This window comes from Diorhabda carinulata, chromosome 5, assembly GCF_026250575.1.
Source record: "Diorhabda carinulata isolate Delta chromosome 5, icDioCari1.1, whole genome shotgun sequence".
Lineage (NCBI taxonomy): Eukaryota > Metazoa > Arthropoda > Insecta > Coleoptera > Chrysomelidae > Diorhabda > Diorhabda carinulata.
Window position 1 is genome coordinate 6,649,270 of NC_079464.1, and position 6,671 is coordinate 6,655,940.

Genomic DNA, 6,671 nt, shown 5'->3' on the forward strand with positions numbered 1-6,671 from the left:
AAACAGAACAAATACAGTTCAATTCTCTTATTGCAAGATTTGAGTTATACAGTGTAGACACATTTTTTAATTGACATACTGTAAAAAATCTATAAAAACTTGAAAATTTTCAACATTTTATGAATTAGATATACGAGAAATCTAATTTCACAATTGACGCTTTTAAGAAATATTATCTAGAATTAAAGTTAACTTTAATATGAAATAGAATCTAATTGACATGAAACTTGTTGTTACCTAAGAAGAACTTTTAAATATTTGTTTATAGCATTCATAAATGCTGAATGTCATTGACTTAACCCTAAAAATGTGGTAATCAATAATTATATTTATGTATCAGACGTTTCGACACCTGTTATGAAAGCATTGAACTAATGCATTAGGTCACTTTTAGTTAGTTGAACGTATAAAGTCCTTACTTATTTCCCTAGGTGACGCTACGTGTAAGATTGATGAAAATATCTCGGATAATCGTGATAAATGTTAGATATTTGAATAGTCTGTGGAAACTATCCAAATAATTTCATATTAGTTGTATGATAGTGTAAAATTGGAGTAAGGCTTCCGAATTTTAGAATTTATCTTAAAATAATACTTTAAATCTGGTTTTTAATTGATAAAATGCTATACCAGCGAGAATATAAAATGACCGGCATCGAATAGTGATCCACTCGTTTCAGATTCAGATTCACTTTTAAAAAACATCTCCTAAAATTTCATAACGATATTGGAAATAATATGAAAGTTATAACGCCCACGCGTTTTCGGTGTTCGGAACGAAGCGAGTTATTCTTTGGCGTCAACATCATCGGCAAGGAAATCACCAGGCCAAATATCTAGAAGTCATCCTCACTAAGGAATAACATTTAAGGATCACCTCGATTACCTAGTGTATAAAACAAGACAAAAAGACAACTAGTAGGACTCTTCAGGGGATATGTTTGACCTGAATATAAAAATCCACCTAATAAAAGTCATTCTTATCCCCATCATGTTATGTGAATATGCATCGGGTTACCAAAATAAGCTCCAAGCCCAGAAAAATATTAGCTTGAGTCAAGCAATCCCAACAATCAACCGAAGGATCTGATGATACACTCTTGACGGTCATTTCAAGTCATAATAATCTTCGGAAGAGATGTGAGAGTTGGATGGAAGCCCGTCCTATAATGCATTGTTGTTTAAGGTCAGAAATTTCTCATACTAGAAACAGAGTAAATACGATACGACACATATTTGGTTTCACTCTTTTCTTATTAATAAAATCTTGGTACAGGTATGAGTCTAGATCTTTCCGAGAAGGAATAGGTGATAAGTTGATAAGTAAACTATTATATTGAATTGATAACCAGCCATTCTTCCAGTAAAGCAATTGAATCAAATCTTAAATATGTTCCTTGTCCCCTTATCCACTATTTTGACTCTCATTTCTCGCGTATATCATTATTTTTTAATTTGTTGTATCAATATCTACTAAATGATTACAATGTTATAGTGTTGCTTTTATTTTCGTCTTCAACTTCTCTATATTCAAATGCAATGTTTCTGTTTTTTATTTCTGTTCATTTTCAATGTACAAGGCAATACAATATAACTTCGATAGTCGTATTTTTCAAGCTCCTGACATTGTTCCAATTCTGTTCCATTAACTTAAACCTTCTCGAAACTGCAATATGTTACCTAATTTCTTTGTTTTGCCCGAGATACATTAGAGAAACTACAAACATGACTAGAATCACAAAAAGGCAATTGAATTAATCTACTGAACACGATTAAACTTCCAGAATTATTCACGAGTCAAGTAATTTGTTTAGTGCATTCAAATTGTTAGTAATATATTATGGAGAAAGGTTCACTATTCACATCAACAACATATTTCCTGTTCTTCTTATTACTTATGGATAGAAATATATTAAATAACATTGAAATGTTCTACAAAAGGAGTTTATACAATTCAAAACTAGTGGATAAATGCGTTTGAAACCGAATATATTCTATTTGAAAATTGACAATTCACAGTTGCTGAAGATATTTTTTGAGTAGCAATCAAAAATTCACTTCACTAACACGGAATGAAAAATACTGCTATCCGTATATATTCAGATGAAGCTTGTGGATTTGATTGACCTGAACCAAAATGCAAAATCTTCGGTGTGTTGGTGTGCAACCAATATATGAATAATGAGGTTAATCTCAGCATATTAATCGAGCAGTTAATCGAACATTAATTGTAATAAATTAACTTTTTATCGTAGAAAACTTGTAGGAACATAAACCACGTTTCAATCGTCTCAAATGGAAAGTTTTTTCATCAAGTCAAGTTTTGAATTGGATCCTCACAAAGGTTTGTTCATATTCATTACATTTTATTTCAAACCAATTAATCTCACTATGTTTTTATTTTGGTAGTTTTTTAGTATTATAATTGTTAAAAATCTCTGAAGATGTCGTCTTGACTAACTTTATATAGCTGAAAATGGTTTTATTCGCTTTACATTTCTTTCGAATCTTTCGATACCATTTTCAGAACACCATGAAGGGTATTTCATGCGGACTTGATGGACGTGCATCAAAATGCAAAATCTTTGGTTTGTTGGATTGCAACCAATTCAATATATGAATAGTGAGGTTAACCGCAGCGTATTAGTCAAGCAGCTAATCAAGCCTTAATTGTTATAAATCAACTTTTTATCGTTGGAAACTTGTGGCAATATAAACAGTGAGTGTCTTTCGAAGCGTATGCTACGAATTGTCTCAAATCAAAAACGGGATTTCATATCAATTAATTTCACTACCATTTGTAAAGGTAGTTTTTCTTGTATCATAATTGTGAACAAGCTTTGAGGATGTCTATTGGATAGGACAATAAACGGCGACGTGTGTTCCGAAGCGTCTCCCACGTTTCAATCGTGTCAAATCAAAAACGGGAAGCTTTCTCTCCATTAAGTGAGGTTTAATACATTTCTTTAATTCATTTCATCGGTAGTTTTTCTAGTATCATAATCGTGAAAAAACTTTGAACCTGTCCTCTTGAAAATTTTTATATACCTAAAATGTTTTACATTTCGAATGAATCGATACCATTACTATACCAAAACAACAGATGGGCGTTTCAACTTTTTTATCTTCGATTGCAAGCATGGTTCACGTTACATTCAAAAACATGGTAAATAAAAATTTCTGTTTCATACAACTAACATCTTCAGATGAAGAAATATGAAAACATACATAGATTAATGTTTCCATTTCATCATTTCCAGAGTTTATGACATGAGTCACATATTTGGGTAACCTTCCAAACCTTAAGAAAGAATTTTTCACGATTTCTTGGTGCTCAATACAAAAATGGATAGTGACATTGAATGTGAGAAGAAGCCGCTATACAAGAATGTCTAGAGCTTCTTAAAAGTCAACTGAGGAAACTTTTTCTGTAATATCTTTTACTTGGTTATTATTTGCGTTATCTATCTGGTCTCATAAGTCCGCCATACCTTTGTACGTTCCAGATTCTCGCGAAGCCCTTCCTATCTGCTCTTGAAACGACTCGGGAGAAGGCGGAAGCACCGTCCACACTCGTGTTACCACGAGTAGCCTCGTATACAGTGTGGATCGGGCATAATATCAACTATTTGTTTTTTTTTCGGTTAGTGCTTTCTTTCAAATACAATGGTATCCTGCATCTTATTTATCCCGACAGCATTTAAAACAATTAATTTCTCCTCTAAATAATCATCTTTGTTTTTTCTTTCCCTACTTTTGCTGGAAGTTTTCCTTCCTAAAGCTAGAATTTTATTGAATCTACATTTAGAATTTTGATTTGTACTAGACTACCCGAACAACTAACTTTTGTTTTGCCTTAGCATCTTAGCACTACAAACACACCACTTTGTAAATATTACTACTAATTTATCGGTGAAAGGTAGTTGAAAATATGTTAAAAAAAAGATAAAATCGTGTGTTAAACGACACACTTTTTATTTTAAAGGTGCCTTATCAAAAGCTTATTGCAATAGAAATTGGAATTCCTCATTTTAAAATCAGATGTACGACCGTGGTGAAAAGTTAATATATCTTTGAGAGATTCCTAGAATACGGATTTGTTGAGGTGTTGACCGCAGTGCTGGCAAATTACGAAGCTATTTCCTTTTCCGCAACTTGTTGAAATTATTTCGATTTCCTTTTTACTATTGGTGTTATACAGGCACTTGAATTTGGATTGGTTCCAGCAACTTGAAATTCATTACTTTCATATAAGAAGTATAATGACACTTTAAACAGGGAAACGGTAATTTATGAATCTATATGAATAATGGAATAAGCTAAAAATGTTGATAAGAGAGCAAAAAAGTCCAGAAGAAATATTGCTAGAGATATTAAGAGACGCGATCAATAATAAGAATACTAAAAGAACAGAATCAATGTGAATAGAACAAGATAGACGGCATTTTTAAGAAATAATAGTTTATGAATATGAACTCGAAGCAATTTGAAATGAATGGAGAAGATCTTCAATAACAAGAATGTATCGTGAGACTTGAATCCACAGTTATAAATATACCGAGTCTCGGTGTTATGACACTTCGTTATGGCAAGCGTACAGATAGGTGATGAGTTTTTTAATCCAACCAGTGTATTTTTTTGGAAGTTGTTTTGAAATTGCTTAGCTAAACAAGGACTGTTTTATACTGCTGATTTGTCTGTTTATATTTGGTTTTGTGTCTGACTTTTGTTTATGAAGACAATTTATCATTACGAATATTCATGTTCTCATTATTTTTGGAATAATGATTCACAAATTTCCTCAGACAAATGATGTTTGTTCGACAACCTCCTTCTGTTTGAGAAATATGAAATACATGGTTTGATCTGGAAAAAACTCAACATCTTTTCCTATATAGGGATGTAGCTCTACTTATTCACTGACTTGTTAGAAAATTTTATGATTGCAAATGTTATTTTCTCGTTTTCTTCCGCTTTCAATTATAATAACTACGGAACCAATTATTTTTAGTCCATTTAATCTTTATGTGAGTGATGAGGTATGTTTTGCGCTCTGTCAGTTTCTAAGAGCTCTTATCTATTTATCAATTATATATTTTTGAATGTTCTGAATCAGTAAATTATTCTCAATGTTTCGTGAAAACCAGGAGATATTTTTACACAAGTTACCGAGGTACCCATCTAGTACCCAGGTATTTATGATTTCGTACAAAAAGAAAATATTGCTAAAATGTTTAATTTCTATAAAAATCACAAATTCCTTTCTCATACAGAATTATCAGAGAAACAGTTGTGTGTTGGACAAATTCATCACAAAATGGTTTTCTACACTTAGTGCAAGCTTTCTTTTGCTTGCGTTTAGGTTCTCTGCATATGTAGCATATTCCAAGGACTGTAACACGCCCTTTAGAATATCGCCTAGTTTGATTCATATATATTATAGATCCAGAACAAATCAAGAGTCTTACTTCTTGGCCTCTACATTGCATATCCCAAATTGCAATTTTTTTTATTTTAGTTCTATATTTTTACCACACAATGATTTCAAAAACTACGTCACTCGAGGTAATTTCTGGGTTATGTTCCATGTAAATGATGTATTCTCCTGTAATGTTAATAATTTCTGTAAAAAAACTACTGAAAGGCCACCGATTCATTCAGCTCGTACAATACCAACAAACATATGCGGTCAAGTGTAGTATTAATTCAGTTTTTCTTGTGAGCCGATAACCATGTACCGCTTCGATCGCCGCAGAATTGCTTGACTAAAATTATAACTTTGTTCGTTGGTATGATTCCGAAACAGTTCAGGGACTGACCGCATGCGCACTTTTGAAACTGTCGTTCGCGGAGGGGAGAATTCATCGACCCGCGAGCAACTATTTTGAAAATTTGCAAGTTATTAGTCCCTAAACTGTTTCGGAATCAGACCCGCGAACAGAGTAGAAGCAAATCTGGATTGTTCACATTACATATAAACTTTATAAAGGTTAATCCTCTTGTAGAATACTAACTGAACACTTGTACGGTTGATGCACTGTCTTTTTATGTCTCGAGCTGAAGATAGCAATTTAATGAGCAGTAATCAGTAGTAATGAATTTTGATCAGTTGCTCAATGGGGGGATTTAATTTGAACGATTTTTATTGTTAATATAATTATAAAATCTGAATGAGAATTAGTTTACTTGATTTTTGATTAAGAAAATGTAAAAATATTTGACAATAACTTAATAGTTTAATAAACTAATGAAAGTACGTAAACTTCCCGTATAGGATTTTACGATGGACTCTGTATAGACTCAGATTTGGGTCAAGTATGTACAACTATGGCCCTAGTTTGGAAGTCGTTATTGACCTAGACTTGGTGGGACTCTGAGATGTTAACAATATCCCTCGCTTGCAAGCCTAGACTAGGCCTGGTTGCCTAGAGGAACCCAAGACTGGTCTGCAACTCTGGGTCAGGCTAGTTGCTTGTATAAATAGATTTTTAATATATTGTTAATAAACTTATAGTTTTATGACAAATTTTTATTAATGCACTCTTTTACTTAATGTACATAAAAATATTAGTTCCGATTTCTGCCAAGCCTGGTTGACAATGGGATGGCCGAGGTCGGATTATTTAGAACTCTGCGAAGCCTGGCAGTCTATAGGCTGGCTGAGGTTGGGT